Below are 10384 nucleotides of genomic sequence, written 5' to 3'. Positions count from 1 at the left end.
CTCCAGGAGATAAATCATTAGAGCTATGAGGATCTTTCTCTCTGTAAAACTCCCAGAGCCAATATTATATTCCTTTAGAGATTCTCAGCGCCCTGGGTGACTGGTGGATAGTCTACAGCCCCAGTACATCAGCCAGACGCTTTGCCTTATTTTGTATGGCTACTGCAGCAAGAACACCATCTATACTGGCTTTCTATCCAAAATATATGCAAGGCACAACAAAGAATATACCCAAAACACTGAGCACAGCTTATGGCCTTCAGAACAAAAATCTCACCATGGCAATACTGGATCTTCTGATCCAAACCATCAGGAAACATTACTTTAGAGGTGAAAAATGCTTCTGTGTATTGTACAAAAAATAGGTATGTAAACCAGAGTTGCATGACCCAGTATTTCTATTGAACTGGAAGTATTTTGATCAATATTATTGATCCATTTCTTTTCAGTACATTTGGTAAAAAATGTAAAGTATTGTTTAAAAGAAATTATTGGGTGCCTACCATGTACTATGGATTAGTTAAGGTGTTGGTTTTGCATGGCTTGGTTTTTGGTGGGGAGGGAAGAAGCCAGCCACAGAAGTGATTTTTTGTGAAAAGCTTCTCAAAGCTTCCTCCAATGCCTGGCAAAGTGAATCCCTGCTTGGTACTAAGAACAGACATGCTGCTAAGCCAATTAGAGAGCTGGTTGCGCCTCTGTGATATATTTAGGAAGGAAATCAAAACTGCAGCCAGTTAACTTTTAAGTTTGCAAGTTTTTAGGTTGGCACCGCTTCTGGTTTGAAAGCAAAACCAGTGTGAGACTCAAAGTCAGAAATACAATTTATTAGGAAAAGGGGAAAAAACCCAATTACATGCAATAATACAAAAGAAAACACCACTGACAGAGTCAGAATACAACCTGACACCCTGCTAGTTAGGGTGGTGGCAGCAGTCCGGATGAAAGGGTCTTCTTGAAGTGGTGATCCTGTAGAAACCATCAGGTAGCTCTCATCCTCTGGAAAACCAGCAGGTAAGGGTGGCCATTCCTCTGAGAATCCAGTGGAAAGACTGATCGTTCTGTCCCACAACCCAGATTATATCCAGCTGGGGATCCTTAGCTCCTCCCCCGTGGGCAGAACATCTCACAATGGGCTGATATTGTTCTGAGTCATGCGGTAGGTCCTTGATTACCCATTAAACAGAAATGGCTCTTGGAGGGAGTTATCTCCGAGTCACATGGCAAGACATTGATGGGCCCATTAACAGGAGATAAGGAAAAAAACAATGCCCCTCCTGGTTTCAGCAGCTCTCGAGGATGGGAATATAATACATTTTTATATTGTAACCTAGAACAATATGGGATGCACGTTTTTGCATTTGCAGGAAGCTTGTATGGATTTGAAAAGTATTCTTATAGCAGAGGCACAAAAGTATTCTCATACCCTTTTTAATCATCTTCAAACCAAGCAATTCTCACAATAACCTAACACATGAATGACTTGCAAGTGAGTTGAAGAAACACAGCAAAGATAAGTAGTGTTCAACTCCAGAGAATCGTTTAGGGACACCATACCTTTATATACCTTTATATACCTTTATATACCTTTATATACCTTTATATACCTTTATATACCTTTATATACCTTTATATTTTAAATCAGGAAGCATGGATGGACCCTTTTTTTCCCCTTAGTTGACTACAGAACCAGTGGGCCCTTGCAGGAGGGTGTTTGGATTCAAGATGACACTGGCAACTAAGAGCATGGCTACATAGAAGGTGCTACTTTTAGACCAGAACATTCAACTACTTAAAGGCAGATAGGAGAATAGCTGACTAGTGACAGCTCTGACTGGAAGAGTCTGTGGCTTACCCAGTGAGAACAATAGTAACACATTTCAATTTAAAAAACCCATTCATTTCTGAGGACCAAGCATCAGTAAAAATAAAAGGTCAAGTAAAGACACCCTAGTGCTCTTCTTATCAGAAGCATGTTCCTCCATATGAGAGTATTTAGGAAAGGGCAGTCCATTCATAAAGAAAGGTGTGCCAGTTAAAAAACCTGTAGAACAACACAAGACAAATTTACACAATATACATCCTCAAATGCAACATGAAGAAATAATCATTTCAATCTTCCGTGGAATTAATTGCATTTTATTTGTTCTTTTCATTTCAGCTGCTAAAAAGTTATTTTTAAGACTGAATTTTATGAATTCAGCAAAGCTATCTTTTTGAATGTCTGCAAACCCCTATTAAACACTGAGGTGACAAAGAGAACGGCAGTGGAAGGAAACCTGGTCCATCTCCCCCTCCTTGAAGCTTTAGGCCAGTGAGTGATTAGAATTTAGTCACTTCATTTGAGGTAAATAGCTTTACCAAGATACAATATTATCCAGCCCTTATCTTTCCTTTTGGAGCTGATCCACTTTGTAGTCATAAATTCTTGACTCGGTGAGAAACAATGGCATTACAGCCATGGATGTTAAAGTGCACTGATGGGAAATGAAGTTTTCATCTTCAGGTCCTTGCTTCAGTAAATATTCCAAATTCATCAGAAAGTTCAAAGACCAGTAATCCCCACTCAAATGACCTAATTCAAATAATCTACGCATAAGAGACATCAAGCAGGTGCTCTCATCTGTTAGGGGAATACCCAGCCAGTACATTATTATCTAGTTAGGCGGCAACAATTTTGGAAATAATTTAATTTTTTCTATTGCAAGTGAATGGTCAATACATTTTATTACTGGATAAGGTAAAAGAATGTCTTCTGCATCCTTTCAGAGGGGAAGCTTCCCTAGATCTAAAGCTGCTCAGCTCCATGATAGGATACTTTGTCTTAAAAGGGAACTCTAGTCTTTGTCCTTTTGGATTGCTTCCATAGCTTTTCACTCACTCTTCAGGTAGCTGTTAATATGTCCTGTTATCCCATGCAAACTTTTATGGGCATAGTCACTGAACAGGTATGTATTCCATGAAGTCCACAGGCCCTGTTGAGATGCAGCCACAGGTCTCAAGGGTGTTAGCAGATATTATTCTGAGGCCACTCCTAATGATGTTTGATGGATCATGGTGGCTGAGGAAAGTGCCCAAAGACTGGATGAAAGCAAATGTCACCCATCTTCAAAAAAGATAACTAGGAGGACTTGGAAAAGTACAAGCCCGCCAGCCTCATTTTTATCCCCAGGAAGTTGATGGAGCAGCTATTGCTGGAAAGCATTGCCAGGCACATGAAGGAGGACAAAATAATGTAGTCAGAATGTATTTACCAGGGGAACTTCATGCTGAACAACTTTTTAAACTCCCCTGATGAATCAACTTGCCTGGTAGATGAAGGGAATATTGTCTGCCTGGGCTTCAGGGAGGTTTTTGACATTTATCTACATGGCAGCACACATACATACCGGAAGGAATAGTGCAAAGAGGAGGGAACCAGTGTCTTTTCAATGATGCTCAGTGAAAAGACAAGAGGCAGTGGGCACACACTGAAATACAGGAGATTGCCTCTGAAAATCACAAAATGATTTTTTACTGTGAGGGTGACTGAACCACGGCACAGACTGCCCAGAAAGATGGTGGAGTCTGGATCTTTGAAGACATTAAAAGTACACCCAGATATAATCCTGGGCAAGAGGCTCTAGGTATCCTGGTTTAAGCAGGGGTGTTGGACCTGGTGAGCCCCACTGACCCCTTCCACTCTCATTCATTCTGTGCTAGTGAATTCTCTTAGAGATGCATTTCAAGCACTGGCATGACAAAGTTCTGTGCAGACAGAGATCCAAATAGACATGGGATCTAAGTTTCTTAAGTAGTGTTCAAGAAGAATGTAAAACTCTGAGATATGTGTCTCTTCCATAACTGAATCCCTTCCATGGGAAAATTCCCCAGCTATAGAAAGATCTTCTGATATGCATGCTTAAGACTGACACTGGCTGAGCAAATGTCTCCCCATGTGTGTTTAAGACCAGTTAGGATCTTCACCAATAGTGTTGTCAACATAGTCACAGAATGTATATTGTTAAGAAGGGACAACTTACATCAGAATGGCAAATATTGGTCCACAAAATGTACTAATGTATGGGAATTATCTACTTGGGTTCAAAATAAAAATAAAGAGTTAGTCTTTATTTAACTATTTCATTGGAATATTGATATGGGAAGAAAAAGACCTAAGTCCTTAACTTTCTTAACTCTAACAAAGATTTTAAAAATTCCTTGTAAAAATGTATCATAATTATCAGACTATGAAACAATTTTAGTTGGGATATAAGTTCTAAATTTGTCTAGATAGTGGCAAAGAAGCCAAGAAAATAGGAAAGAAACAAAAAGAGAGAAAAAGAGTCAGCTTCAGTCTGCAAGCTCGTTCTTGAAGTAGTCTGCTAGATAAAGGAGCGCCCAGTTGAATTTCCAATGTATTCATGCACTTGATTCAGTAACTAGTCAATGTAAAAACCAATCCTTTTGTACAACTTCTCCCAACAACAAAAACTCCAACAGGCTGACACCATCATCATGCCTGTCCCAGATGTATTTAAAAGAGAAATGATGCTTTCTTGAAAATCTACTTGCATAAAAAATGCAAGACATAGGAGGGATTCTCCACATTCTCATTCCTCCATGTAGCTTGAAAGTATATTTGATAAAATATGCAACAAAGCACATGATTTATAAGGTAGAGTAAAATGGATGATTTGGGAATTGATCTCTTGTTGATATTAAACTTCATATCCACTCTCTGTGAAGTTTCTCAAACAAATGATGGAGCTGAGGCATGAATCTGCCACAACAAGTGTTAAGCAAACATACACACTCCCCTTCACATGCCCCCCTTCCACACACACCTAGGCACACACAGAGGTCAGCATAGCAGATCATGAACACCTTGGAAAAGAATGAAATGCTAAATCCTCTCTTTGTGGGCAAAATAGCTGGTGCAATAATTCAAATATCTGGTACAAAAATTCTTTTTAATATCTACCTCCTATTTAAAACACAGCTTTTCATTTAATTATATTTACGTATTTTCATTTCATTTGTTTCTTTAAAATTATTTAGTTCTCATGTATTGTATGTCTAGGAATATTTTCTTCTAAAAATAGGAAAAAATAGATTATATCTTTTCAGAAGAAAACATTGGTTTTTACAATTTTAAACCATCATGATATGGAAGAATTTTTTTGTCCATCACTAAGGTAGAAGAAGTATTTGGATCACAGATCATTTACAATGAAATACTTTACATTTTTAAGATGCTTTCAATCAATTTTGATGCTCATTGCTTATTCATTGTAAACAGTAATTTTTCAGTGAAGGGAAAGTGTTTGTGGTATATCTACATTTTGTTCAAACCCAATTTCTACTAATGGCCAGGCTGAACTCCAGTAAACAATGTCCTGAATGATATTTTCCCGCCTTCTTTGGCACTTCATGAAATCCTAACATGATGAAGTGTTGAAATACAGAGATTTTCTCTCTCTAGAGAGTTTCCCATGTTGAAACCCATCCCATGTATTTTATGCTGTAATTCTTCTCTCTTTTAAAATTTGATGTCTTCTGCATAGTTTTCATGAACCTGTTACAGTTGCGAAAATCACAGATAAATGCAATTTTGTACAACTTTGAATTTACCCCAAGAGCTGAGAGAAAACTTGCTCCTATACTTCAATCTGAGTTTCTTCTATATTCAGACTTTGTTTCTCTACCATCAAGAGTCTCCTTTGTTGCTGCTCAAAGCCCCATCCAACCTGACCTTGAATACTTTCAGGGATGGGATATCAACAAATTCTCTGGGCAACCTGTTCCAGTGTTCCAGCACCCCACAGAAAAAAATGTCTTCCTTTCATCTAATATGTGTCGGAAATAATAAATCTAGGCATGTAAACTTTGAGGTAAGGTTTGAAATTCTTTTGATTTGAATCACATTTTAGATGAATACTGACTTACAGGTGACTAAAATATGTTGATGGGCATTTGAGCTTGACACTTTTTGAAAAAGTGCATGGAATTTAAAAGTAAAACCAGTAACATTAAAAACTTCTTGCCATTTTTCTTTTTCCTCTGATATTCAAAATTGCATATGTCAAATATGTGTGCTTCATATAAACCTCTCAGACACTCTCAGAGAAAAGCTTTTTTTTCAGATTAAGCTGCTGTTTATGTAGAACACAAGTATAGTGGAGGTTTTTCTGGGCATAGGGGGAACACCTTCTCATTGGATTTGTGTGCAGAATGCATTTTATCCAAACTGGAAAATTGATCCCAGCTGTGTTCTATTCATCATTCTTACTGCATCAGGCCTGAAGATTCTGTGAAAAGTAGCCTGTGAGCCTTGAACATAGCTCATGTGAAACAGATGAGAGGTGATGGAGAAGTTGAGGGAGAGAATAAAGAGCATATGGCCCAGTACAGACACCAGAAAGTACTTCTTCATGTGATCCACAGCCTGAACAATTGTTTAGCACCCTTTAAAGGCTGTGTTTGACAAGCAGGGCTGAAGCAGGTCTTCAAAATATCTGGGACATCAAAATCCATTGAAGCCTGGCCAGTCACCTTGCTGTTGTTAATTCACCCTCCATACCAGCTGATCAGGCCTAACAATGCTGCTGCAAAAGTATTGTGAAAAATGTAGGCATATTTTCACAGATGCAGGGGAAAATCCCCTTGGATGATGATTCCAAGGGATAACTTGATGGAGCAAGTTATGTAACCTTGCCTACTGTGCAATATCTAAGTTGGTTGAGTTCACTATCTATCAGAATCACTTTAGAAAATAAATGTTTGATCTACAAAAAAATATTTCATATGTCATGTGTACCTGCTTCATTTCAACCAATGAATAGGCTACGTTCCATCAGCAAAGGGTTTATGATCCTATCTTTCTTTAAACGGTGATAATTCTTTATTTTTTTCTAAATCAGATACTGTCTATTCATAAGATTCAGATGTCCATGGTTGGGGTGTAATTAATTTCACATGTTAAAAAATATCCTTCTTGTTATCTTTTTATTAAATTACTGACATGTAACATCAGTCTGAGAGCTGAAGAAAACCCCTGTATTTGCTGTTTGCTAAGTATCATTTATGTGATACAAAATCTACTTGAGAAATCCCACCCATACTTACCATGTAACACTACTAGTAATGCCTTCACAACCTTTTCTTCATCATTAGGTATTTTGGTGAAGTGAATGATTAGAACATAAGCAAGGGCATTTGTTCAAGATGCTCCAGAAAGTGCTGTGTTCCATTCTCTTCTTTGCTGCCTATGTTAGCACTGAGCTGCAAAAAATGAAAGATTACTAGGAAGAGTGTTACTTTTAGTCTAAATTTGTAAATTATGTTTGATTTAACCCTGTTAAATGACAAGGTGCTCTTCTAAAATATGGCATCTTAAGGGAAAAATTCAGCTTTAAAGAGGTTTTGAGACAGTTGCTTATGGAAAAAAAAAATCGGAGGCATCTAAGGTCTTTAGCCATACCATTTTGAAGATTGATTCAAAACACAGTTTCTTCATATAGGAAGAACAGAGGACCATAGATGCAACCCATTTGAAAATGGAGTTCTATATGTTTCTGGTTGGGATTACCAGACATCATTTCTTTTGAAGTCGAGGGACTACAGTTAGCTCTCCAATAATTTCCTTCCCTGAAATTCATCTGCATTTGCTCCTTTGTCCAGAGTTCCCATTTATAGTGATGGTATACTACATTTATGCATTAGAATATTCAACTGGAGTGTGTGACTCATACTTGCTAGTTAAAATTACCTGGAACGGAATAGATAGATACATTTGCTTGTATATAATAGTCTTATTTTGACAAGTTTTCTTTAGACAATGTTGAAGCAGCACTAGCAAATAGGAAGTACAGCTTGCAGCAGGGAAAGACACTCTTCTGCTTTCTCAAGTTTCCTGTAGTTAAATAGACGCCAAAAGGCTTTTAGTAGTACTACTACTGTCTTGTAGGAATACTTGATCTAATCCTACCTTTGATAAAATTACTAATGGGTTACTTTTCTACAAGTCAGAACATTTTTCTTTTAATAATATGTTTTTTGTAAGTTGGAAACATTAACTTGTGTACCAGTCACGTGGAATGTACTCCTACTTCTTAATAAGTTTCACAACCTTCTTTAGAAAATGTTGACTCTGTGTAACTACAAAATAAGAATTCTGGGTATCTTCATTCCATTGATGTAATTTTTTTTTCTGCCATGCTGTTATTGTTTTCTATCATTTTTACCAATAGAAATATTTTTCCTTGACACCTATGGAAAAGACCTATGTTTACTCAACAGTGCAGCATCAGTACATTGTTTAAAATTATTTCAGCATGGTCCAAACATATCTGACAGCTAGACAGCAGAGGTTAGCAACAGTGAATGGGAATAACTTCTGAACCGTTTCAGTAGATTTCCCGGGAAGGGCTTGCTTTCTGCCACTGCAAATTTTCCCAGAGATATTGTCTAGTTAACAGTTGCATCAAAAGAGCATTTTTACACAAACCTTGGGGCAAGCTCTGTCTCAGATTTACTAGTGAATGCAAATAGGGTGAAAGTGCTGCTTCAAAGCCCTCTGTGCGCTTTCTGTACCAAGAGGGGGGGTGACCCCAGAAATAAGTTCTGATCTCTCTTCAGAACACAAGGCATGTCATCACCTCATTCATCTTCTTCTGGGACTCATAGCATCCAACCATAGCATCTAAGGACTAAGAAGCTCTCTTGCTTGCTGAAGTGTGTTCAGCAAAAAAACCTTGTCTCATCAGCAAATTTGAACACAACTACGATCGAGTCAATTCCAATGCTAGCAGGGCAATACTCTACCCCAGTAGTAGCATGCCACTATTGGAAGACTGTGTAAAAATATTTGTGTACAAAGTAATCGGAGGGAAAAATAGAATTGGGAAGAACTGCACATTGTTCTGGAAAAAGCCTCCTGCCACAGTCTTACAGACATCACTTGCTGGTATCATTTTTAATAGTTGGGGTTTTTTAAATTTTGTATAAGAAAAAATATTACTGCACCTTTATGTTTCCTTAATAGACGTACAGCCATTTCTTAATAGAATAGAAGTAAGCCATTTGAATATGTACAAATGGTCTTTTCAAATACATATTCTATAGCACACTGTGAAAGTAATTAGCTATAAAGAGAAATCTAAAGGTTTAAAAAGATTTTGGAAGAAAGTAAGTCTAAGGTGACAGAAGAAGAAGAAAACAGCAGTTTTCTTCTGGTGAAAAAAAAAAAAACAGAGGACATTGTACAGTGGAGATGTATTATTTCACTTCCTGAAAAACTGAGTAGGTTTGCTATTGCCCATGGTTTTCATTAGGAAGGGATTCCTTTGGCAAAAAAACCTTCAAATTGACCTGACATAAATGTTATGACACTTAACTTCACCAATCCTGAAGAAAAATTCTCATCACTTGATATGGAAATCATGATGGTAATGGAGACAAGGATGTCTAAGCCATGCCATCAGGAATATAAAAAAGCATTAGAATGCAGGTAAGACTGAGCTCCTGAACTAGTGAGAAGAGAATGCAACAAAGACATTTTCCTTTAAGAGTCTTCAGGATGAAGAGCAGATCAAATTTTTTCATGTGAAGTATTTCTGAATAGAATGAACCTTTAAAATAACATTGTTTTCAAAAACCTGTTTACAGTATCTCTTAGAATGATACCCAGTTCTTATTAATAGAAGAAGAAAAGTACTTTTTTTCCAAACTGTTGCGCACTCTTAAGCAATCTACAATAAAAATTGTATTTTTTCATGCTGGGAATGATGTTAATTACAAAAAAACCTTGTAGCACACTTGGCACTGTAGTCTCTTGATTAGCATAGCTTTTTATTCATCAAACAAGTTTCACATTGACTATTTTTCCTCTATAAAAATGGTGTCTTTGTACTTATGCAGCATCCATGAAGAATTTCTTGGCTGTTATTTTGTACCTGATCCTAAATGGCAGGTTCTGCATTCTGCCATCTGTCTAGCTTTCCCATTTGACGCAGCTTCTGAAAGGTACTTTCGGAATTGAGGACTATCTGCAAGAATGATGCTAAATGCATGCATTTTACTCTTTGTTTAATGCAAAACTATTTTTCCTTTACAGCACAATAAGAACAGGAAAATAATGATGGTGGATTCAATCCTTATAGTAATACAAAGAGGATTATTATCATCATTAGAAATCAAGCAAGTTTTATTTATTGCACATGCAGTACAACCACTAATGCAAATTACCCTGTAAATTCCAAAGGAATCTCTATCATAGGAGTGGATGGAATGTTTCTATTGATATTTTGCTTAAAGCAGAAAATTAATTCTTTTGACAGCCAACTCATAATTGCAAGCTCACTTTCAACTACAGCTTTCAAACAGATGAAACATGTCTGTTTATAAA

Source organism: Molothrus ater, chromosome 3, assembly GCF_012460135.2.
Source record: "Molothrus ater isolate BHLD 08-10-18 breed brown headed cowbird chromosome 3, BPBGC_Mater_1.1, whole genome shotgun sequence".
Taxonomy (NCBI): Eukaryota; Metazoa; Chordata; class Aves; order Passeriformes; family Icteridae; genus Molothrus; species Molothrus ater.
Note: the sequence above shows the minus strand (reverse complement) of the source record.